We start from the raw sequence: 25,827 nt of genomic DNA on the forward strand, positions 1-25,827 counted from the left end.
CCATCAGGGCCGGCCCTAGAGGGGTCTGTGACAAATCCCCCATTTCCTCCCCAGGCCCTGCCCCCACTCCACCCCTTTCCCCAAGCCCCCACCCCTATCCCATCTCTTCCCACCCTGCACCTTCCTGCCCCATTCCTCTCCCTCCCCCACCTCTTACTGTCCCTTCTCCTCCCCCTCCCCGCCCAGCGCCTCCCTCACCCCACTAAACAGCTGATCACTGGCAGGTGGGAGGGGCTGAAGGGGAAGAGGAGGAGCTTGTCAGCAAGGCCTGTAGTGGGGGGCGGGAGCTGGTTGCCAGTGGGCGCTGAGCACCTATTTTTGCTCTGTTGGTTCTGCAGCCCCGTAGCTCCCATGGAGTCGCTGACTTGGCTCCTTTCACACTCTAGAGAGAGGAGCAGAACCAGGGCTATGGCTGATCTATGGGGCAGCAGGTGAGTGGCAGAGGCTTCAGGTGCTGAGAGTTTGCCTGACCCCTCAGGGACACAGTGTGAGGGGGTGTCCCAGGCATCTCTATGAAAGGAGCAGAACAGGATTTACTTGGGGTGGGGAGAGATTTCAACTCCAACACCTTAACCACTCGGCCATCACAGCTGTGAGCACAAAACTACCCCAATGCCAGAGAAACTGGTAAAGAATCCCAATGCCCAGGCGTGAAGTCATCTGAACTACAGGATTCCCACCGCAAACCTGGCTCCCAAAGCACAGGGGGGATTGGGGGTTTGTTCTCTTTGCTTAGCCATGTGCAGTCGCACAGAGAGCGCGTTTAACAGTCTCCCCTCCCACAGAGCGGGAAGGGGAAATGATTCTTAACTTGAAGCCTGATGTAGGGTGACCAGACATCCTGATTTTATCGGGACTGTCCCAATATTTGCTCTCCCCCCGACACACACTCTAACCACTGGCCCCCACTCCCCTCCCAGGGCTGGAGATAGAACCCAGGAATTCTGACCACCAACCCCCCTCCTCTGCTCTGACCACTAGACCCCACACTCCCCTTTTAGATTTTAGGCTCGCTGCCTCTTCTATCCATGCACCCCACCTGTCTATCCGTTTGCCGCCCCTGGGCAGGGAGCAGGCTGGCCGGGTGTCTTTGTGGCTGTCTGCTGGCCATGGTCCTCTCCTCCTCTTGCCCTGCCCTCAGTTGCTCTGTAGCTTTTAAGCCTTCCCTTGCAGCTGTCAGCACCAGCCGCCTCTGCTCTAGGTGCGCTGAGCAGGAAAGGTGTGTTGGGCTCCAGCCTGTGACTCTTCCTCCATCCTGCCTAGCCCTGACTATCAAGACTGGCCCTGGCACTCAGGGCCGGCTCCAGACCCCAGTGCACCAAACGCGCACTTGGGGAGGCCTTTTGCCGGCAGGCGGCTCCGGCGGACCTTCCGCAGTCATGCCTGCGGGAGGTCCACCGGAGCCGCAGGACAGGTGGACCTGCCGCAGGCATGACTGCGGATGCTCCACCGGAGCCGCGGAACCAACGGAACCTCCGCAAGCATGTCCTGCTTGGGGCAGCAGGATTGCTAAAGCCGCCCCTGCTGGCACTCCTTCCTTCAAGTGCCATGTGGACAAGAGGTAATGTGGCTGCAAGCAAAATGGCCAAACTTGTGGGCATCAGGTGAAGCTGTGAGAATCCCAAGCATCTGGTCAAACCACAAGGTCCCACTGAGATTTGAACTAAGATTGCAGGATTCAGAGTCCTGAGTGCTGCCTGTTACACCATGGGACCAACTCATGCTGCTGTGTCTGTGCATCAGTGACCCTCACGGGGCCGGCTCAAGTAAGGGACTGTTGGCCCCTTACTAAAACTTAGTGGGGTTTTTGGTTGGCTAGTTCCCAGCACCAATAGAAGGGGGAAGGGCCAATGGGAAATCAGGACCCTGAGACTGACAGTCCCCTGGGCAATGGGGAGAGGCCAAAGCTCCAAGTTAGCCGCACTGACAGGCCAGGCAGTGTAATGAGGGAGTCACCAGGCCAGGGGGTCCCATCCTCCGTGTGAGCTGGAACTGCCTGAGCCAGAGTGGGGCAGAGCTAAGGAGAGAGCAGGAGCCCGAGAAGAGCCGGGGAGCAGAGCTGCACAGGTGTAGTGCCAGAAACTGCTCCCTGTAGGACTTTGCTACCTGCAGCAGTTACTGAGACCTGAGGTTGTTCTTATTTGCTGACTTGTCCTAATTGGTTAAAACTTGAGAGTGATGGGGGATGGAAGCATAAAGGCTTCATCCTCCAAACGACCCTGCCTGGTGTCCATCTGTATCTATTACCTCTTAACACCGGATTGTAAAAAATAGAGTGAGGTCATTTAAATATCATTTATTTTGCAGCTTCATTTACTATGCTAACAATGTAGCATCCTGACACTGATACTTTTGCCCATGTGACCTGTGGGTTGGATTCATTTTAGTGGGATGTGGGACATGTGGAGGATAATTTAAACTCTTAATTTCCTTATGGTTTCCCTGCAATATACTTTTCTGCTGGTGCAATTTCTGACCATTGCATGTCTATTATATTTATTACAATAGCAGAAGTAAGTCACACAAGTGACATAGTCTAGGGGCTTGGCTACACTTGCAAGTTAGAGCCCATTAAAGCAGCCCCAGGGGTCCTAACTCCTGAGGTGTCCACACTGGCAAGGCACATGGAGCACCTGGGCTCTGCAGCTGGAGCGCTCTGGGTAATCCACCTCCATGAGAAGTATAAAGCTCGCTGAGCCCTGCTGAAATACCCGGGCATCAGTGTGGACGACGTGTTGCATCACTGCACTGTGTTTGGCATCAGGAAATGTCCCATAATCCCCTGAAGTCAAGTGCCCACTCTGGTCATTGTTTTGAAATCGGTTGCAGGCATGCGGATATCCCCTTTCAAAGCTCCGTTTCTGACAGCCGGCTGCTTATCTGCTCTGGGACAAAGCAACCATTAGTGTGGAATGCTGCTGTTGTGAGTGTGTGTGAGAGAGGGGGGGTCTGCTGCTGTCCGAACACACAAGACAGCATGCTGAGACACTGTCAGCCCCCCAAACACACCGTCGCTCCCCCCACGGACGCACAACACACTTCCTGTCACACTCCACCCCCGTCCCCCATTTGAAAAGCACGTTGCAGCCACTTGCACACTGGGATAGTTACCCCAGTGCACTGCTCTCTGTGGCATTGCCAGAGCTGCTAATGTGGCCACTCCAGTGCGCTTGCAGCTGTCAGTGTGAACACAAGGCAGCGGTTTCCCTGCTGTGGTTTCACTCCCAGTGCTCTACATCTGCAAGTGTAGCCAAGCCCTAAATTTGCCAGACCAACCAAACTCAGTAACTGCCCTCCACCACCATGTGCAGTAAGTAGGGGCATGGTGAAGCACACACCACACTTGCTGGCTCTGCCTTGTGCATGGTGGGGTGGCCACCTCCCCGTTGATGAGACCTGGTCCCACCATCTCCGTGGAGCTCCAGGCTGCCCTGCTGCCATCCCTGTCTGTGTTGTCTTCTCTAGCAGTTGACTGGAAGGTGAGCACTGGCCGCATGCCATGTAGCCGTGTTGTCTCGAAGGGTGAAAGCAGGAGGAATGATGCCTTCATAGCCCACCCAATATTCCATAACATAGTTAAGGAAAATATTTCTCAATGAATTCTCAGTAAAAGATCAGAAGCAGCCAGTGTCTGCATCAGTCTACGAGCATTGGTATTTTCTTGAAATTTGTCAGACCAACCTATCTAACACCTAACACACATTTGAAGTTCTTCTTTTCACACTGTTGCTCATTCTCAGGTTCTGCTTTGTCTCCAGACAGATCCAGTCTCTTTCAGAACTGCCTTGCTCTTTCTGTCTGTTTCGCTCATGGATGTTTTGGAGTAAACACTCCCCTTCCTTCTATTCTCAGACAAACACTAGTATTAACTGTTTGCTGCTGATGGGTTTAGAAAGGATTTGTTAAGTGGAAGATGCCATTTCTGGGGGATTGCTCCCAAGATCCAGTACTTTGGGTTCAAATGTCTCCCAGCTTCCTTGGTGAAAATAACACCAAGGCTTCTTTGCAATATACAGGAAGGAAGGAGTTTTTCCATCGCAGATGGGACTTGAACCCACAATCTTTGGCTTAAGAAGCCAATGCCTTATCCATTAGGCCACTGGGGCCCTGAAGAGCAGTAAAAAGAAGGATGGAAATTCCCTCTCAGGATTGCACATTCCTCACATTCACTCAGAAGCCAAATACCCCATTTAATGGCCTTACAGAAACGTCTGCATCCCCTAGCAGCGAGGCAGCTGGGCAGGTGGCTGACAGAGCTGAGCACCACCTTTCTGCCAGCCATCGTTAGAGAAGAACCCCACCCTGGAGTCACCCCTCCCTCCTTCAGCACCTCCACGGCTGTGGCTCTGAGTGGCAGTAGGATGATTAGGGGGTGAATCCGGGGCTGGAAGGGGGGTTAGGTCAGCCTGTAAGGAGGAACCAGGTGGGGCAGACCCAGGGGGAGGCTGTGGGCTGCTGGTTGGTTGTTGGGATCCGAGCTCTAGATCAAAGCTGCACAGTGACCTGATATCCAGGGTTATAGGGCCGACATAGTGACCCTCTTACTGGCCTCGGTGACCCCCAAACCCTTGTTACTAAGGGCATTGAGGAGTCTCTGTCCCTTAATAACTTCTGGGAGCTCCCCAGCAGGCTGCGGGTGTCAGCCGCCTCCTGCCTCACAGGTTAGACTCTTGGCGCTGTGCCAGCCGCCCCCTCGCTTGCAGGCCCAGTGTAAGAAGCAGGAGGCCTGGTGCTGGCAGAAGAGGGTTTTGATTAATCGAGCTCTGTGTGATGGGCACAGGACGCTTCCACTCAGTAGCAGAGCTGGGGGGGAGCAAGGGGAGCAGCTAAGGGAGTCGGGTGCCTCCGGTGGGGGTGTGGAGCAGCTGTTCGTTTTCCTGTTCACACTCCTCTGCGGTGTGAAAATCGGGGAGGGGAGGCAGAAGCCCCACTTCCCTCCAGAAATGACGCCCAGTGGGGGAAGCCAGGACAACAGGGTGGGGCGGCAAGTGGTGGCCAGATTCTCACCGCCAGGGTCTAGTCTAGTTCAGGGTCCAGCTCAACTTCCTCCCCATGCCACTTGCCTCCAGTCCCCTTCCCCCACCAGGTCAACCCGGGCACTAGGGCAGGAACGGGGTGAGGCAGCAAGTCAAGCTGAGCAAGGCAGGGAAAAGCGAGTCTTGTCTTCATGGGCACCTCCCAATGACGTAGTTTTTGTGTGCAACTGCTGCAAAAACATCCCGGGCAGAGAAGCAACAGGCCAAAACATTGGCATACAGCTGCCAAAGTAGCTCAGTTGGGAGAGCGTTAGACTGAACATCTAAAGGTCCCTGGTTCAATCCCAGGCTTTGGCAGGTGCTTTCATCCTCTTTGTGCAGGGGCAGCTTGTTTTCTAGAAGCCCAGTGGTGCCTGCACCCAAGATGAGCAGGGTTTCCCTGGGGTAAAGCAATTTTGGGGGCCCCTTCCATTAAAAAAAAAGTGGCAATACTGTATTCTCACGGGGCCCCTGCAGGGCCTGAGGCAAATTGCCCCACTTGCCTCCCCTCTGGGTGGCCCTGAAGGTGAGTCTCTGATCTTGGGCTCTGCTGTAGGAAAACATAGAATGGGCTTCTGCCCCTAGTTGGCCCACCTGACCTTTAAGGATGAGAGCTGTCTTTCCCAACATGGCAGGAAGAGAGCAAGACAGGGTGACCCTCAGGAATGGTGCCAGAGGGCTGCTGGGCAGTGACAGGCAGGAATAGGGGATGAAAACTCCTCTGTGCAGTTGAGCAAGGGCAGTACCAGGGAAGGGGCATCTGTAAAAGTGGCCGTGTGGAAGGTGGAAGGGACTTGGGGGCCCAGGAGGAGGTGCTTGATGTTCAGTGCCTTGGAGCAGCTGGACTTAGCCATGGTGGGTGTTCAGGAAATGCCCATTAATAACTCTAGGGTAGCTCAATAGGCAGAGGGTGATTGGAGGAAGGGCCTCCTGGCCAGGGAAGAATGATGGGGCTGGAGTCACATTCGTGGTGCGAGTACAGAAGGGGCTGGAGCTCCAACCAGGGAGGGCATTACTGGTGGGCTTTGTGCTCTGTGGCACTGGTTACTGCTATATTAGTGTGTATGGTCCCCAGTTAAGGCATGAGAGGGAAGATCAAAGGCTCCCTTCCTCTGGACTGCATGATGTTCGTTGTTGTTGTTGGGGGGGGGGGTTAATTGTGTCAGCCAGCCTGAGCACCGCTGGTCCTGTTTTCCCAACCGTCAGAGGAAACATTTTCACAATGAGCACTACCTGGCGCAGGTCGGCTTAGAGGAGCTCACTCCAGCCACAGAGGGGGTTCACCTTTCTGCGGGGACAGACCAGGACTCGCATTGACCGGATTTATGCTCAGCTTTTGTATCTTTAGCACGTTGCTTCTCAGATTCTTTCTTGGCCTGACTTGTTACACTTTGACACTTAACAGGCCAGAGTTTGTGCACCTTCCTATTATCCTCACTAGGATCTGATTTCCAAATTTTGAGGAATGACTTTTTGCCTCTAACAGCCTCCAGTACTCGGCCGTTTACCTAGAGTGGCGTTCTGCTGGTCGTCCTATTGTCGTTTCTGATTTAGGGCAAACGTTTCATCTGAGCCTCTAATTGCAGTGTTTTTCAACAGTCTGCATGCTGCTTGCAGGCACCTAACACTTGTGACAGCAGCTCCTTTTAATTCCCACCTAACCATCTGTACTTATGCCGATAGGTCGACTTTAGGTCTTTAACTTTGAGCGGTAGCTGAGAAGATGGTAAATCGGGCAGAAACCCATTCGACAAACCTCTTCATTTCCTTGTTATTTCCTGACTTCTTCATTCATCCCCTTTTCCTTATTTCCTGGCTGAGGCGGCGGCCTGCCAGGGAGCTCCCCGGCTCCTCTGGCTGCCTGGGCTGAAGGCAAGAGGCAGGCCTGGGGGTGGTGAGGGCCTCTTGTCCCGTAATGAGGCCGCAGTGCTTCCTGGTCCCCTTTTCCCACCCACACCGGCAGGCGGCTGCTGCGGGAGAACACGAGGGAGGCTCTCGGGATGCTAGGCAGCGCTGTGTGGCTGTCAGGGAAAAGAGCCTTCTTCTCTAAAGATGGCTGGCAGAAAGGTGGTGCTCAGCTCTGTAAGCGACCTCCCCAGTAGCCTCGCTGCCAGGGGATGCAGACATTTCTGTAAGGTGCAGAAAGAGGTTATTTGGCTTCCAAGTTAATATGAGAAATATGCATTTAGGAGATTGAATTTCCATTTTTCCACAGGGCCCCACTGGCCTAATGGACAAGGCAATGGCTTTCTAAGTCAGAGATTGTGGGTTCGAGTCCCATCTGGGGTGAAAAACTGCCTCTATATTGCAAGGAAACCTTAGCCTTATTTTCACCAAGAAAGCTGGGAGATGTTTGAACGCAAAATATTGGATCTTGGGAAAAATGCCCCAGAAATGGGCATCTTGACAAATGCTTTCTAAACCCCTCAGTAGCAAACAATTAATGCTAGTGTTTGTCTGAGACTAGAGGGAAGAGGAGTGTTTACTCCCACACCTCAGTGAGTGAAACAGACGGAAAGAGCAAGGCCGTCCTGAAAGAGAATGGATCTGTCTGGAGTCAAAGCAGCCCCTGAGAATGAGCAACAGTGTGAAAAGAAGAGGTTGAAATGTGTGTTAGATGTTAGTTAGTGTTAGAGGGTTTATCCCTTCACCCTCCCATTAGCGGGTCCTTCTTGCGTACACACAGAGCAGCAATACGCAAAGTCCCAAGGTGCAAACAATTAGATGTTTATTGGGTTGAACTTCCAGCAAGCAACGATTCCAGTTTCCTTCCTCGGTGTCCCCATCCCAGCTCTGACGCCACAGAGCCTTGCCTGTGTCCCTGTTCCCATTCACCCCCTTAGCAAGACATAGGACATATGGTGACACATTTCCTGATTGGGCCAGGCATCAAGGTGGAAGGTGTTGATATTCCATTTGTCCCACTGCCCTGTGCGTAGTACAGTGCCCTGCACCTTCTCTCATACGGGTGTGCCACACCTGTTCCAATTAGTGTTCCAGACTTCCCACTATAGTGGGCCTGGGAAGGTTGGGTCCAGGTTGTCTAGTGCAGGGGGGAGGGGCTTACTCCATTACTTCTAGGTTATTTCCATAGGCAACGTATCACAAGTATACTTAGCAATACACCAGCCGCTGTAATAATCCACAGCTACACCGAGAGACCTGAGCACTGCAGCATGGTCCAACATCCCGGCCACCACCGAAACACCTCCTCTCCTCCTTCGACGGGGTCAAGCTCTTAACATGTCCAGTTGCTGGCAGTTGCAATATGCTGCCGCTGCAGGTTTTCGTGCTTTTGTCCATATCATAAGTCCATTGAATGTCCACAGAGAAATGGGTTATTGTCCAAACCAACTTAACCACGTGCTGTGGAATCAGGCTGTATGCGCTGGTTCGATTATTCACAGCAGGAAGATTCACAGATCTATCTGTGCGCCAAAGCCCAGAGAGCAGTGTGTAGTGTGGAATTTGGTTAGGGGCTGGGGTAATTGTGCCCCCAGTAATATGTACATTTCCAGCAAAACACCTCATACACAGTACACCCAATTGTCCACCCCTTGCCACGGGCCATTGGGTGTGCTCCTCCACGGCCATCAGGGAGGGGCACATTCAAACATCTTCTCTGGATTTACACCATTTTACACACCCCTCCATTGATTCCCAGCGAGCAAATCCCCTTCTCATTATTCCCATAGGGCTTGTGGGGCCCACCTTAGCTGCCGATTCACTTCCAGATACCATGGTAGCTATTACACAGGTGCTGGCCTCCTTGTCGAGCATTTTGAATGTCCACGCACATCTTCCCCCAGGTCAGCCTTTTGAAGCCATCCCCACTCATGTCATGAGGTTTTTCTGTTCATTGAAACACAACAATGCTAACAACAAGACAAACACCACAGACAAACAATACAAAACATAGATTCATGGTATTATGGTTTAGTCTTTTGCTGGCACCAGCTTGCTCATAGAGTGTCTGAAAAACAAAAGAAACAATTTCCACGCACCCCCCCCCCCACCCCGTGGGGACAGATTAGTGCTTAATAATAATAATACCACTTCCTTTTACAAATTTCCTTGCTAATTGCAGGAAAAACAGAAGAATTCCCTCCAGGCTGTCCTTATTTTGTTCTATAGTCAGATAGTGAATTACTCCCCTCACTGGTCATTTATGAAATTCATGAAGTGGTGTGCCTCAGTTTCCCCTCTTGTACAACAGACCAAGTTTGCAATAGTTTCTCTGCTGTACCAAGCATTAAGTTTATCCTCAGGTAATAGCTGAGAGACAGCTTTAGATTTAGCTTTAGCACTGTACATACACACACACACTCCTTAGGGTTAACTGTCCCCCTTATTTTCAGACTTGACTTGTTTTTTCATCTCCCTTTCCTGGAGGGCCACAATCTGAGTCTTCCAGTAGCTTGTTTGCTGACCAGATGTATTTATTATTTGCAGCTCCTTTGTGCTGCCACTGATGGGCAGTTCTCTCCTTCCCCCATCAGCTAGGTCATTTGCATTCACACCGGCTTTCGGGCTTGGCTTTTGGATCCAAAGCCATCAGCAGCTCAGAGACTGTCTTTAAAGGGACACAGTCAACTTCCACCCGAGTTCTGATTACTTTCCACTTTCATCTTCTGCTTCAAAACACACAGATCTGAAAAAGAAACCACAACCTATTGTGGCTCCCTTTGGAGCCCTAATAGGGTTTGAATTAAGTACCATGTTTTGTTTGCATTTCTTTTACCCCTTCTCCAATATACACTGCACACGTCCTGGGAAAAAGCACATTCCTTCCATAGTTTAACCTTCATGACATTATATTACAAACCATAAGTCTCAGTTTAGGTTTTTAAAACCTTACACAAAACATTTTGTTTTGTCTAACATCCCTTGCACTGCAATAATTTTTTTTTACACAACTGTACCCCAATTACACGTCCATCTTGTACAACCAGAGCCAGCCAGGGGCAGGCAAGTTAAGTGCCAATAGAAACCCCTGACATTCCTTTAGAGATTTTGCTAACATTACCCAGGAGTCAAATCATTTTGATGAGATTATCTCTCCGCCTGCTGCCTGCAGCCGTCCCCTATAGACCATTTCTGTGGGCAAAGGGCCCATTTCCCCTCAGAATGGCTGTAAAGGCTTCACGGGACAAAACATAGTGGTGGTAGCAGCCACTTTACCTGACCCTCTTGTATAATTTAATTACTAAGCTTCCATCCAACGTGAGTGCACAGAGCTGCACATACAGTTACCTTTATATAACTGGGTTTTATTATTAAACCAAAAACTGCCCTTCTTGTAACACCACAACTGTTGCCTTTTCCTATTTCCACAACTCACAAATGTTTCCTTTCCTCCAAACTCTGTATTATTAATTTTTGCAAAACCCTGGGCGGCTGCACTGCAGTGCTGGGGTGACTCTGCAGGTGGAGAAGCTGCTGTGGAGCAATGTAGAGCAGGTGCAGGAAGGAGCCGGGGTCACTGTTCACATTGTGAACTGCACAATTTTCCAAATTTGGGAATGTCCGAGAACAATTCTAAGGGGAAGGTGACTGCAGAGCAGTGACACTGGAGGTGCCCAGACCTCCAACGGGGGTGGTGTGGAAATTAATAATGGGAAGATCATTTGCAAAATTAGTCGTCACTGACAAGATTTGTCTCTTCTTATTTCCGGTTGCGGTGTTATTTAGCGGAATCAGGACATATTTTTACTATGTTAATTAAACACTTAATTTTATTTAACTGAGCCAAAAACTTAGTGTCACTTATTTTTTCTCTGTCCTAACAAGAATTAAATGAATGTTGTGACTTTCTGGAAAGTGCAGCGAGATTAAATGTGGGGAATTCAGTCCCTGTGTTTGGAGCTGATGTTTTCCTCTCACAGGTCAGTGCCTGCATTGAAATACCAAGAGGGATCTAAGGGCTGGTGTACGCTGGGCACAGGGGTGTTTGCAGAAGGGGCGGGGCCTCAGGTGGAAGGGGCGGGGCAGGGCGTTAGTCTCCCCCAGCTGGCGGTTCACGCCCTGCCCATGGTGTTGCAATGAAAGAGGCTGCCCAGTCTGCACTTGTAGTGAGGTTCCCCCACTACGTGGCCGCAGGAGACAGGCAGGTGACTGCAGGGGAAGTGGCGACACAGGAGCTCTCAGCAGCAGGGTGAAGGACAATGCCGTGGAGCAGCAGCGACGCAGAGTGAACAGGGCAAACCGAGAGCCAGTTGAAGGAGTGGCAGCAGCAGAAGCTGAGAGTTTGCTTGATGCCTTCGCCCGCTGCTGTTTTCTGCTGGTCGCTGGGTGACAGTTCCTGCCTGTGGCAGCTGGGGGCTGCGGGGTCCCCTCGCTGCCTGTGGCGGCCGGGAGCCGGGGGGGTCCCCTTGCTACCCATGGCACCCAGGGTCCATGGGGTCCCCTCGCTGCCCATGGCGGCCGGGAGCTGGGGGGTCCCCTCGCTGCCCGTGGCACCCGTGGTCCATGGGGTCCCCTTGCTGCCCATGGCACCCGGGGTCCATGGGGTCCCCTCGCTGCCCGTGGCACCCAGGGTCCATGGGGTCCCCTCGCTGCCTGTGGCAGCCAGGATCCGGGGGGGTCCCCTCGCTGCCCATGGCACCCAGGGTCCATGGGGTCCCCTCGCTGCCTGTGGCAGCCAGGATCCGGGGGGGTCCCCTCGCTGCCCATGGCACCCAGGGTCCATGGGGTCCCCTCGCTGCCTGTGGCAGCCAGGATCCGGGGGGGTCCCCTCGCTGCCCATGGCACCCAGGGTCCATGGGGTCCCCTCGCTGCCCATGGCGGCCGGGGTCCATGGGGTCCCCTCGCTGCCCGTGGCGGCCGGGAGCTGGGGGGTCCCCTCGCTGCCCGTGGCGGCCGGGGGCCATGGGGTCCCCTCACTGCCCGTGGCAGCCAGGGTCCATGGGGTCCCCTCGCTGCCCGTGGCGGCCGGGGGCCATGGGGTCCCCTCGCCGCCCATGGCGGCTGGGAGCTGTGGGGTCCCCTCACTGCCTGTGGCGCCCAGGGTCCATGGGGTCCCCTCGCTGCCTGTGGCGGCCGGGGGCTGTGGGGTCCCCTCACTGCCTATGGTGCCCGGGGTCCATGGGGTCCCCTCGCTTCCCATGGTGGCTGGGGGCCATGGGGTCCCCTCGCTGCCCATGGTGGCCATGGTCCATGGGGTCCCGATGGCAGCTGGGGGCTCTGGCATCCACCTGCAGTGGCTGGGAGCTACGGGGCCATCTGCAATGGCATTTGGCTGAGGCTTCTCCTCACCCCCCATGGTGACTGCGCAGTCCAGGCTCTGCCTGCGGTGTCTGAGCGCTGGGGGCTCCCTCACTTGCCTGTGTCAGCTGGGAGCTCCAAGGAGCTGCAGAGTCTATTAGCAATGACGTGGGGCTGCAGGGTCCTCACGCCATCAATGCCTGCTGGGAAATCCTGGGTCCGCTCACAGCGGCTGGGAGCTCTGGGGTCTACTTGTAGGAGCTGGGAGCTGCAGGGTCCATATACAGTGGTGTGGGGCTGTGGGGGCTCCCCCGCCACCCATGGCTGCAGAGGTAGTATATATATTGTGTGAATGGTGCTCACATAACACAGAGAAAGTTGCCTATGCAGCTCACAATAGTAAATAAAGTCAGACCAGAAGAGATCTTCTTTCCAAGTGGGAATTGTGCAGGGAGGAACAACAGACCTAGTGCAGCTGTGTTGCCACTGTCTACTAGCACTGAAATGGTTCAGAGTGCCCTGGTTCAAGTGGCACCAGTTCTAAAAGTAAGGGTGATTTAGTGCTGTGGTTCTCAAACAGGGGTATCCAATGGTCTTCCAGGGGGTACAGCAACTCATCTAGATATTTACCTAGTTTTACAACAGACTACATAGAAAGCACTAGCAAATTTGTAACAAATTAAACTTCATATGTTGATCTGTTTATACTGTTCTCTATATACACTGAAATGTAAGTACAATACTTATATTCAAGGGATTTATTTTTATAAATATTGCATCTGATTTTGTAAGCAAGTAGTTTTTAAGTGAGGTAAAAAATGGGGGTATGCAAGAGAAATCAGACTCCTGAAAGGGGTACAGGTGTCTCTAAAGGTTGAGAGCCACTGATTTAGTGCAGGTACCACCGGTAACATAGAACCCTGCAAAAACTTCTAGTGCAGATGAATTTGAGAGCAAGCCAGAGAGAAACAGCTGCGGAGCATGCTAGATAAGGCTGACCCGTCCCGATTGTCTGTGCCTGACAAGCTGTCATGTGCTACAGAGGAGCCTGTGAGAGGTATGGCAAAGCAAGAGGGTTTGATTAGTTGCTAGGAGCTCCACATGCTAATCAGGAGGTGTGTTTCTGTAAATAGCGACATAAACATCTTCTAATGGCCAGTCTTCTAAAGCTGTCTCAATTGTGCTTTAATGAAATGGGGACCTGGTTTTAGATTTTTGTTCTTTAATTCGCTGGGGGTGAAACCCCTTGTATGAAAACATTCACCGTGGGAATAAAGCTTGTGCATATTAGCCTGGATGTGTAGCCGAAGACAGTTTTGTTAAGACTGTACTTTCAGGCATCATTTCTATAGTTTGTAACTAGAGAATTGTGGTTGAAAGTGTCTGATCTCGCTAACCACGAGGATGAGTTAAAGTGTTCTTTTCTGAGCATGAAGTGAGTGGATAGTATTGCTTTAATGTGTTTGCTGTCTGCTAGTGATGAGTGTTCTTGTTTTCCTTTTGGGAAGCTGAGAGGAAAAGAGCACAGACTGAGTGATTAGTCCTTATAAAACAAGTTTAAAAATAAATGTTTTGGGTTTTTTTTGTATTATCTGAACTTGTTTAAAGTTTTTCTTCAGTTCTCTTTAAAAAAAGTAAAGGTAGTGTGAAAATGGTGTTTTAGAAGTTTCTAGTTCAGTACTTACTGAAAGAGTTTAAAGATTTCTTTATGCTGCTCTCTCTTTTTTTTCTTGTAATCTATTTCAGTATTTAGGTAGTGTTCTGTGTCTGCACGTTCTTTTCCTTTTCCATTTGCCTCTCCACTTCTCTCTTCTTCCTGTCCCATTTTTTGGGAAGCCCCTATTTTTACTTCTCCTGCTCTGGCAGGGGGTATGCAGTTTGCTCTTGGCCCCAAGCCCATCAGACAATCCACACAGGATCTGAGAGTAGCTGTCTCTTGGCCGTATAGTGGGTAGAGGGTTCTAAAGCTGTCTCAGGGTATGTCTACACTATGGGATTATTCTGATTTTACAGAAACCGGTTTTTGGAAACATATTATATAAAGTCAAGTGCACGCGGCCACACTAAGCACATTAATTCGGCGGTGTGCATCCATATACCGAGGTTAGCATCGATTTCTGGAGCATTGCACTGTGGGTAGCTATCCCATAGTTCCCACAGTCTCCCCCACCCATTGGAATTCTGGGTTGAGATACCAGTGCATGATGGGGCAAAAACAGCATCGCGGGTGATTCTGAGTAAATGTCATCAGTCAATCCTCCCTCTGTGAAATCAACGGCAGACAATCATTTTGCGCCCTTTTCCCTGGATTGCCTGAGCAGACACCATAGCACGGCAATCATGGAACCCGTTCAGCCTTTTGTCACCGTCACTTTATGTCTACTGGATGGTGCTGACAGACGCGGTACTGTAACACTACACAGCAGCATTCCCTTGCTTTTTGCAAGTTAACAAAGATGGTTACCAGCCATACTGTACCATCTGCTGCTTTGCAAGTTTACAATGATAGTTACCAGTTATACTGTACTGTCTGCTGCTGTCCTGGATGCTCCTGGCCGGCCTAGGTGAGGTTGGCCAGGGGTATATGGACAAAAATGGGAATGACTCCCCAGGTCATTCTCTTCTTTAAGTTTTGTCTGAAGGGAGAGTCAGTCCTGCCTAGACTATCAGGCAAGCCTCCTAAAGAACCAGAGAGACAAACGGTCGTTCCAGCTCAGAGCCCCAGACATCCTGCAGAAATGATGGGCTGCATGCCATTCTAGGGGGTGCCCCTGCAACAACCCCATCCATTGCTTCCCTCCTCCCCCACCCCTCCTGGGCTACCGTGGCAGTTATCCCCCCATTTGTGTGATGAAGTAATAAAGAATGCAGGAATTTGAAACAACACTGACTTTATTGCCTCTGCAAGTAGAGTTCAAAGTGGGGAGGGGAGGGAAGCCTCCAGCTGCTATGATATTCCAGGCAGGACTGAATCTCCATTAGACAAAGCTTAAAGAAGAGAATTACCTGAGAATCATTCCCATTTTTGCCCAGGCACCCCCAACTGACCTCACCAAGACCTGCCAGGAGCACTCATGGGACAACGATGAGGGATATCAGTCCTACCATACCATCTAGAGAAGAGAAGGGGACACTGCTGTGTAGTGCTGCAGCACCACATCTGCCAGCACCATCCAGTAGACATACAGCGACATTGGAAAAAAAGGCAAGAAATGATTTTTTTCCCTTTGCTTTCATGGGGAGGGAGGGGGACAACATATACCCTGAACCACCTGCGACAATATTTTTGACCCTTTAGGCTTTGGGAACTCAGCCAATAATTCAAATGGTTTTCGGAGAGTGCAGGAACTGTGGGATAGCTACAGACGTCAGTTGCCCCTCCCTCCATGAGCATCCATTTCATTCTTTGGCTTTCTGGTACGCTTGTCTCAGCTCTCAGCTCTTAAGTTTCAGCACTGTGTCGAGTCCCTGTTGTGGCGTCTGTCTATCATGGCCTTGGAGATTTTTTCAAATGCTTTGGCATTTTGTCTTTTGGAACGGAGTTCTGATAGAACAGATTCATCTCCCCATACAGAGATCAGCTTCAGTATCTCCCGTACGGTCCATGCTGGAGCTCTTTTTGGATTCTGGAACTGCATGGTCACCTGTGCTGATCCAGCGCTCCATGCTGGGCAAACAGGAAATGAAATTCAAAAGTTCACAAGGCTTTTCCTGTCAACCTGGCCAGTGCATCCAAGTTCAGATTGCTGTCCAGAGCGGTCACAATGGTGCACTGTGGGATAGCGCCCGGAGGCCAATACCATTGAATTGCGGCCACACTAACCCTAATCTGAAATAGCAATACCGATTTCAGCGCTACTCCCCTCGTCGGGGAGGAGTACAGATACTGGTATTAAGAGCCCTTTATATCGATCTAAAGGGCTTCGCTGTGTGGACGGGTGCAGGGTTAATGCGATTTAACGCTGCTAAATTTGATATAAAATCGTAGTATTGACCGGGCCAGAGAGAGCAGCAGGTTTCCCCTATTGTTTCCCGCTCTTGTTTTCTTGATTAGTTTCTCCTCTACACCAACTTGTTTGGTTTCTTTCTCAGCCTGGCTAGCTCAGTTGGTAGCGCATCAGACTTTTAATCTGAGGGTCCACAGTTCAAGTTTCTGGTCAGGTGATCAGCTACTCACAAAGATCTTAAACTGTCTTTCTTATGTCCTCTTTGTCACTTTTTCTCTTCAGGATTTTCCCTTTCCTCAGAAGGGCCTTTTTGTGTGGGGGTTTGAAGGGGCAACTTCCTGACAGCCCCTCTGTCTCTGGGCATATAGCATGTTCCTTCCCTGCACGCGCGCGCACGCACGCACGCACGCACGCACGCACACACACACACCTGAAAATCCCTAAGGAATTAGAATCATCTGCTGCCTTCCCCTTTCCTGTTGGATCCCCAAACAAGGATGCTCTTCAGCCTAAACCCATGTGCCCTCTTTTCCCAGTGCCCCTCAATCCCAGCCCTCAGTCCCTCCTATGCTCACTGCTCCTCACTCCCAACCAGAGCCTGCTCCTCTTCACCCTTCTCCTCTGTCCCAACCCACAGCCCCCTCCTATTCCCAGTGCCCCTCAATCCCCATCCACAGGCCCCCTCCTCCTCATGCTGCTCCTCAATCCCAACCCACGGTTCCCTCCTTCCCTCCAGCAGCAGGTGCTTCAGACCCCCTCAGGAAGATTTTCTTGCAAGGTTTCGTGTACGAGTCTGCATGTGGATTTTACAATATGTTGGAAATCTGTTGGGTTGCTTGCCGAAATGATCACTGGTGGCTGGTGTTGGATTCCCAGTCTCCATGTTACAGGGGCAGGAGAAATAAAGGGTTTTTATCCTTGTTGTGTGAATCGAGAGCAGCACAACTGGGCTTGGCAGACCCCGATTGAGGGACTCACCCTCAATTCAATAGCACTTGCTAGGCAGGGGACATGGGTTCCAAAGCCAAGTGGGCCAAGCTCTGGGTCTCAATACTAAAATTGAGGTGTCAGACCAACGTTAGGACAGGGTGGTTGTGAAGAGATGAGTGAGTCCCTAGACAACATAGTGAGTATGGAGCCTTCTTATTTCCCCCCTTTTCCACCCAGGATGGCAGGTGAACTCTACAGAGGCACCTCTGGGCTTGCACTGACTAAGGACAACAGCTGTGAGTGGGGTGCAGAGAGGGGATGGCTCATGTTAAAGGACTTTCGTTTGCTGGACTTATGAATCGTAGGGAGAAGGACACTGCCCAGCTTATTTGGGGGTGGGACTTTCCCTCGTGGTTTATGTTTATGTGTTGGGGCTGCTGACATGACTTCTGCTAACCCTGGGCTTACATTGCAGTGTAGACGTACCCTGAGAGGGTATCTAGACTGTGATAAAATCCCGCTGGCCCGGCTGGCCTGGATGAGCTGATTTGGGATCCTGGAGCTCAGACTGGAGCCCAGGCTTGGAGACCCTCACCCCTCGTGGGGTCTCGGAGGCTGGGCTCAAGCCCAAGTATCTACACTGTAATTTTATAACCCTGCAGCACAAGCCCCACCAGCCTGAATCAACTGACCCAGGGCTTGAGAATAGTGACGTGGGTGTGTTAATGGCAGTGTAGACATAATGCTGGGCTATGTCCACACTGCAATGAAACACCCATGGCTGCCCCGTGCCAGTGCAGGCTCCCAGGCTAGGGCCCTGGGATGGTAAATTTGCACTGTAGACATCTCAGATCAAGCTCAATACTGGGCTCTGGGACCCCACGAGGTTGGGAGGGAGTTTAGCAAGCAAAAAAGGTAAAATGGCAGTGGAGTATTACCCTGGACTCAATGGCAGTTCTCCATTGGTCTGTCTGCTTTGGGGCAGGGACAATAACACGTCCTGCTGCATTCGTTATTTCAAAGGGCGGTTTAGGATTTTCTTTCTCACACACGGTGCACGAAGCAACCCTCAGTGGAAACTAAATGAGCCACTCACAGATTCTGGCAGCCACAATGAGCATTTGCTGTGAGAGCTCAGACCTGCCCCTGTCCCAGAGGGAGGGGGGTCATCTGTGAGAAGCTGGACCACTGACCTATCAGCTCTTAACTCCCAAACTTTCAGTAATTCTGTTATCAGTGCCTGTGAGTATAATCTAAACAGCCATACTGGGCTGGACCAAAGGCCCATCTAGCTCTGTGTTTTGTCCTCTGACAGTAGCCAATACCAGGTGCCCCACAAGTTACACAACAAGTCACCACTGGGAGTTGAACCCAGGATTTCCTGTTTACAAGGCAGGCACTTTAGGCAGCTAAGCCATGGTGCCTACTTATGGTTAAACTACCGTGTCTGCCCACACCGGACTCCCTGCCATCCCCACTGGGGACTGACAAGCTTTGCTTGTGTTTGGATTCTGCAAAGCAGAGGAGCAGGTCAGGTTTTCCTTGCAAGCTCTGTGTGTGTGTGAATCTTTGGCTAGGTCTGCACTACAAAGTTATTTCAGCATCATTATATTGCTCAGGTGTGTGAAAAACACACAACGCTCCCTCTGTCAGCAGCTTGTGGCTGGTGCACACACTGCAATGCCATGTCTGGTGACAAAACTTCCCTCTTTTGGTGACAAAATAAAACCACCTTGACAAGCGGCCTAGAGCTTTTTGCAGCAAACTTAAAGTGACAAATTGTCAGTCTAAATGCTGCTGGTCATTATATCACCATAACTGGCCTCCACAAGTATCCCACCATGCCTGCCGTGAAATCACCTGCCCTGCATTCCTGTTACAGAGGTTGGGTCCCTCCCCTTTCATAGCTCCAGAAAGTTCTGACAGCTGAGCTGCTATTTACACTGGAATTAGGTTAATATAACTGCATTGTCAGCCTAAGTAATGTAATTACTCCAACCTAATTTTGTAGTGTAGACCTGTCCAAAGAATCACACACACACCTTGGGACCAAAACTTCACCTACTCCTCTGCTTTACAGAATCCAAACACGAACAACGCTTGTCAGGGCCCAGTGGGGATTGGCAGAGATTCAGGTGTGGGCAGACACAACAGCTTAAGTAACCACAGGTGTCATAGCTTAGCTGAGTAAAGCACCTGTCCTGTAAACAAAAGATTCTGGGTTCAACTCCCAGTGGTACCTTGAGGAGTGGCTTTTGGGGCACCTGGTATTGGCTACTGTCAGAAGACAAGATTCAGAGCTAGATGGACCTATGGCTTAAATTACACTCGCAGGCACTGATAATAGAGTTACTGAAAGTTTGGGTGTTAAGAGCTGATAGGTCAGTGGTCCAGTTCCCTCAATGCGGTTTTACCATTTCCACTCGCTAAACTCCCTCCCAACCTCTATAAAATTACAGTGCAGACATATGGGCTTGAGCCCAATCTCTGAGGCTCCATGAGGGTTTCTGAACCCAGGCTTCAGTGTGAACACAAATATCTGCACCACAGTTTTTAGCCCCTCAGCTTTAGCTCCAGGAGCCCAAGTCAGATGACCCAGGCCAGCCCTGCTGCCATCTTTATCCCAGGAGAGATGGACTCTAAGGGTACGTCTCCACTGCAATGGAAGCCCAGGTGTGGCACGCTGTGCTCAAAGCAGCACCCTGCAAGCCCCATATTCATCACTCTCATATAATGATGAGATGGTTTGTACAAAGTCTGCCTGGTGAGGTGTCATTTCAAAAGTCTTCATCTGTTGAACATTAATATCGTGTTGGATTGTGTGTGCTCGCATTGGTTGGGAAGTTATGAAGTTTTGCTCTGTGTGTGTTACTGGGATATTTTATGAGGTTGGGAAATGCCCCCCACCAGCCTTTCAGGTGTGACAAGGGAGGAGCCAGACTCACTGCTGGCCCATTGAAGGGATCCACACTCCCAAGGACTATCCCAGGAACTGTGTACAATGCAGGCTTCTCCGAGATAGCACAGCGACAATGGACACTGCTTGACTCACATCGTAGCAAAGGAGCTTCCTAGCAAGTTGGAAGAAACTATGAAAGGGAGGAAGAGACATCATGACTTGGCCTCTCTCCCCCACACCTCAATACCTGTAAACACATCTGGAGGACAAACACTGAACTGAGATGAATCAGAAGAGAATAATAATAATAGATTCAAATCAACGTCCCCAAACAGACTAGTATGGGTGTTTCAGCAGAAAATTTTCAGTCTGGGGAATTTTGTTTTCTCAGTCAGACCTTGCCAAGGGAAGCAGGGAGAAAATGTTTGAGTTGCCTCCTTCAGAACAGCTTGGTCTAGACACTAGCTCTGGTTCACTGCTCTGGGCTTGCTCGGGTTGAGGATATTTTAATAATTTGGGGAGGTGCCAGGGTGGTTGAGGGAGATGAGGAGGATGTTCCCTTTTGAGATAAAAACTAAGAAATACAGAACTAGAGAATTTTTTTTTTTTAGAAATCTGGGATTTAGACATTTTATTTAAAGTAAGGGCGTTCTGAGTTTCTGTTTGCAAGAAGTACCATTGTTTGATCTGTCATTGTACCAAATGGGGAGATGGTTGTCTATGAAGGATGGGTGAAGACTAAATGCATCCGATGAGGATTGGATTTGAACCCACGCATGCAGAGCACAATGGATTAGCAGTCCATCACCTTAACCACTCGGCCACCTCATCAGAACTGTAAAGAAAAGGACAGGAGGAGAAATCTAAGGCCGGCAGAGACAGGGGCAATAAGGCATTTTTAAATACTAAGCGGAAGCAGGGGCTGAATGAGCTCCCTCCTCACATCTAGTGAGGAGCTGGGGGAAAGACTTCAGGAACAGACGATGTTTGTATAGACAAACCTACTCTGCCTAGATATGCAGCATGATGGGGCCACTTTCCCAAAAATGACCAGTTTTGGCTGGTGGCAGGTTACAAATCACTTTAGGATTGAGTGGAATGAAATGTTATTATCCTTCCTGCATGAGTGAAGGGCAGCAGAACATACCTAGTCGGTCCTGATGGAGGGGGTAGGTGGGTGAGGAATAGCTTTTATTGGACTTCATAGAAGTGATTGAGAACATCACCCTAAACCAGTGGTCCCCAAACATTTCACACTGTGCCCTCTTATCCAGTTGGGGGAGGGCAAAACCAGAGCTTGAGGGATTCAGCCCTGGGTGGTGGGGCTTAGACTTTTGGCTTCAGCCCCAGGCCCTAAGAAGTCTAATGCCAGCCCTGGTGACCCCATTAAAACAGGGCTATGACCCACTTTGGGGTCCTGACTCACAGTTTGAGAACCACTGCTCTATGCTGATGGGAGAGAGTTTTCCTGTGGGTTTAGTTAATCCACTTCCCCAAGAGATGGCAGGTATGTCAGTGGGAGAAGCTATATCAGTGGGTGTGCAAGCTGTGGTGTTTGCCACATTTAACAAGTTTAATCAAACCCCATTTTTAAAACCATCTGTAGCCTGGGAATGGCAAAGGACCTCGATGAAGGACGGTCTGTCCTTTAAAGTCCTGGAGATCATGAGTCCATGCTTTTGCCATCATGGGAGTATAGCTGAGTGGTAAAGTGCTTGATTGCAGATCAAGTGGTCCTTGATTCAACCCCCAGTGTTTTCTTATAACCTTCTTTCTTTTTTTTAAAAAAAGGAAAACATTTTCATTTTCATTCTCCATTCTGTTCAGGAGCTCCACTGTACAGGGGTCCTTGATATGGATGTAAACACTCAACATTTCACTGTCCAAATGCATAAATACCTAGCAAAGCTGTCTATCAGCTGAAATCAGTTTCAGTCCTCAAAGTGTCAATTTATGTTTTCATCAATTAAACAAAGGTATCATATGAATGTACATTTGCAGATCCCTCTTCTCCAGGAGCTGTGCTGTGCAGAAGAACAAGAGTCACATCCAGCTGCAGTTCAGGAGTCTGATAACCAAAGAGCTGTTGCCAGCTCAAAGAGCCTGAGGCGGAGCAACAGCAGGGTTCATTGCCCGGTGTGCGTAGCACTAATTGACACACCAGGGTGGAGAAGCAAAATCAGGTTTATTTGAGCCCAAATAAGGTGCCAGGGAGAAAAAGCATTCTCAAATCCTGCACACCTGCGTGCAGGCGGGGTCCCAGCATTTATACCCCACTTGTTTGTGTAAGCCTTTTGTTTGGTTTTCCCCCTCACCCCTCCCTTCCCAACAGCAGTTACTTTAAACATTACATTTCAGCGTGTTAGAAAAGTTCTCATTCGCATGCTTATCTATGGCCTTCACAGCACAAACACATACAGATTTTCCTCCTCCCTCTCCCCCTCCTCCCTGCCGCTTCTGCTGTTTTAAACTCCTGCATTTGCAAGCTGAGACAGCTGACAGTTACACATTTTGCTTGCTGTCTGTTAGCATCTTAGGCTGGTTAAAGTTCACAGCATGGAAGACCTCTGGTTCACTCAGGCTTGTAGTCACAACTTTGGTTTACTTAGGCCTAGTGACACCAACAGAGCCACCAAATGTTCTGAGGGCTGGAGAAAAATGCCTTCTAGTGAGCTATTGAACAAGCTCAACCTGTTTAGCTTATCAAAAGAAGATTGAAAGGTGACTTCATTGAAGTGTTGAGGGGCCTTAATGGAGAGAAAAGATTGGATATGAAAGGGCTCTTGAATCTAGCAGAGAAAGGCATAACAAGACCCAGTGGCTGGACGGTGAAAAAAGACAAATTCATATTACAAATAAGATGCAAATATTCAACAGCGAGGATGATTCACCACAGAAACAAGATACCAAGGAAAGAGGTCGATTTGCCATCTCCTGATGCCATTTAATGAAGACTAGATGGCTTTCTGGAATGTGTTTGCCCCAAAGTAGCTCTTGTGTCATACAGGAGGCCTGTGATATGCAGGGGGTCAGATTAGATGCTCTAATGGTCTCTTCTGGCCATCAAGTCGACTAATTTCTGAAAAACTGAGTGTAGCATTGGGAGCAGCGTCTGATGTTTTCCTGTCTAGCTGGCTTGCTGCCTAGAACGAACGCTCCTTGAGTGGGGTGATCCACAGGGAGTAGCTCAAACCTCCAAAGTGCCTAGGCAGGGGCAGGACATTAGCCCAGCAAGGGAGGGGTGTGGCAGTGACATCACAAAGGCTTTTTGCAGGACCTCAGACTATTGGTCAAAAGTGGTGGGGCGGTGGTGACCTCACAGAGAGATGCTGACATCAGCCAGGCAGGAGAGGGGCGAGGGGCCAGGGAAACCTCAGAGACCCCTGTGGCTTTGCTTCAGCAAGTCTCCTTCTCCAGGTCTCTCTTTGAGGACTGAGACAGTATTCGGGTTCACGGACGTGAGTGCCAGGAGGAACCTCTTTCGAGTTTTCTCCTTCCCTTTTCCTGATTTTACTAGAAAACAGATGTCCCAGTTTAGAAGGTAAGAGCCTCATCGAGGTTTGAAACCTGTTCAGTCTGATCCATCTGGTGACAGTTGAATTCTAGGCATGGAAAACACGAACTTAAGGAGGCAGAATTTTATTTCGCACCTGGGATTTTCTTCCATAGAATCACTGTGGTCATTAGGGTTTATCCTTTTTGTTTCACCTTTTCCTCCATCCATCCCTTCCTCCTTTCTCTTTGTCTCTTGCTTCTTTTGTCCTTTCACCTGTTCCTCTCCCAACACCAGGAGGGGTGTGTGTGTGTGTATGTGTGTGTGTGTGTTGCAGGGGAGTGCTCTGCAGCTCCCACTCTGGGAGGTCCACCCAAAAATGTGGGGCTGAAATAGTGCTCGGGCAGTGAACCCCACCAGTGACCTGGGCCATCCTTTGGGCTCTCTGGTGAGAACCCTCAGCCCCCCGTCCTCAGTCTCTACCCTGATTGGCTGAGCAGGGGGTTATTGACAGGGAGGAGACTCAGGTCCTTGTTCTCTTTTAAGACCAAGGAAATAAGTCAGAACCAGTCATACGTTTGACAAATTTTGCTGCTTCTCTTCATTAATGGTCTCTGAACAGTTTATCATTCTCTCTAACATTGCAGTTCTCCTCAAATGCTTGCTGAATAATTACTGTGCACTGTTGTTGGTCTGGAGCTCATCCGAGAGCACTTTATTCAGGTCATTCAATGTGTGAAATTCAAGGTCTGATGGTTAGTTTGAAAATCAGGGCTCTTGGGTCCTATTCCCAACTCTGCCACTGCCTGCCTGTGTGACCTAAAACAAGTTAATTCTCCTTTCTCAGCCTTAGCTTCTCACTCTTTCAAGTAGGGATAATGATGATCCGCTCCTACCTACCTCACGGTGGGTGGAGGATGGGGGTCCATTGGAGAGTGTCACTAGGAGTATCAGAGGGGCCGTGTTAGTCTGGATCTGTAAAAGCAGCAAAGACTCCTGTGGCACCTTATAGACTAACAGACGTATTGGAGCATGAGCGACTGCACATGGCTAAGCAAAGAGAATAAACCCCAAATCCCCCCCTGTGCTTTGGGAGCCAGGTTTGCGGTGGGAATCCTGTAGTTCAGATGACTTCAAGCCTGGGCACTGTGATTCTTTACCAGTTTCTCTGGCATTGGGGCAGTTTTGTGCTCACGGCTGTGATGGCCAAGTGGTTAAGGTGTTGGAGTTGAAATCCAATAGGGTTCCCCTGCGCAGGTTCAAATCCTGCTCACAGCAAGGCCTGTGTTTTAGCCAGTCCCTCACCCGGGCAACACCTCTGTACAACCCCCTGAGACACTCTCAATTCTCTCCCCACCCCAAGTAAATCCTGTTCTGCTCCTTTCATAGAGATCCCTGGGACACCCCCTCACACTGTGTCCCTGAGAGGTCAGGCAAACTCTCAGTGCCTGAAGCCTTGCTGACAAGCTCTTTCTCTTCCCCTTCAGCGCCTCCCACTTGCCAGTGATCAGCTGTTCAGTGGGGTGCAGGAGGCGCTGGGCGGGGAGGGGGAGGAGCAGGGAGAGGAAGAGGTGGGAGAGGGAGAGGAATGGGACAGGAAGGTGCAGGACTGGAAGAGATGGGACAGGGGTGGGGGCTTGGGGGAAGGGGTGGAGTGGGGGCAGGGCCTGGGGAGAAAAGGGGGGATTTGTCACAGACCCCTCTAGGTCCGGCCCCGAAGGGAAGCACCGACTATCACAGTGACAATAGAAGTGACCAGCCTTGTGGGGGAGGCTGAGGGAGATCCGCACTCACCAGGTCTCTTCTCTCCCCCACGGTGAGCCAGACACTGCTCTCCCCTGGCTCTCACTCTAGCAGCTGGACGCCAAGGAGTCATTTCCCCTCAGGAAGTGCATTGAGTGCCCCTGTGGTGCTGGGGGGCTGGCGCTGCTGCTGCCTGTGGGGCTGGCAGGGGGGCTGATGTCTGCACAGACTCTCAGCTGCCAGGCCGGAGGGGGCACTTGGGACCTTACCAGACTGGCTCAGTGAAGACGGGGGGTTGACAGAGCAATACAGACGCTCTCCAGAGCACGGAGCAGCAGCCGCCCATGCAGCCAGGCAATGAGCATTTCCCACAGCCTGGAGCCGAGGGGGAGGCGCCAGCTGCTGTTCCAGCTCCTCGGGGACAGGCCCTGTCAGCCAACAGCCACTTCTTACTCCCCACAGCTAAGGGCGCCGGGTTCCTCCAGTGGGGGTGTGGAGCAGCCGTTCGTTTTCCTGTCCTTTTTGTGTGCAACTGCTGACAAAAACATCCCAGACAGAGAAGCAACAGGCCAAAATACTTCCATACAGTTGCTGAAG

The 25,827-nt window shown here is 50.7% G+C and overlaps 4 non-coding genes across 4 annotated transcripts; 3 read left to right on the forward strand and 1 right to left on the reverse strand.

The window, feature by feature from the left end:
* The first annotated feature begins 5,260 nt into the window (after window positions 1-5,260).
* TRNAF-GAA lies at window positions 5,261-5,333 on the forward strand. The gene has a single exon. It is a non-coding gene; the product is annotated as a tRNA-Phe (tRNA).
* An 8,206-nt stretch (window positions 5,334-13,539) lies between these two features.
* LOC120393657 lies at window positions 13,540-13,756 on the forward strand. The gene has a single exon (XR_005592109.1). It is a non-coding gene; the product is annotated as a small nucleolar RNA U3 (small nucleolar RNA).
* Window positions 13,757-20,743: 6,987 nt separating this feature from the next.
* On the reverse strand, window positions 20,744-20,825 carry TRNAS-GCU. Its single transcript has one exon. It is a non-coding gene; the product is annotated as a tRNA-Ser (tRNA).
* A 3,858-nt stretch (window positions 20,826-24,683) lies between these two features.
* On the forward strand, window positions 24,684-24,765 carry TRNAS-UGA. Its single transcript has one exon. It is a non-coding gene; the product is annotated as a tRNA-Ser (tRNA).
* The last annotated feature ends 1,062 nt before the right edge of the window (window positions 24,766-25,827 follow it).

Source organism: Mauremys reevesii, unplaced genomic scaffold (assembly GCF_016161935.1).
Source record: "Mauremys reevesii isolate NIE-2019 unplaced genomic scaffold, ASM1616193v1 Contig29, whole genome shotgun sequence".
Lineage (NCBI taxonomy): Eukaryota > Metazoa > Chordata > Testudines > Geoemydidae > Mauremys > Mauremys reevesii.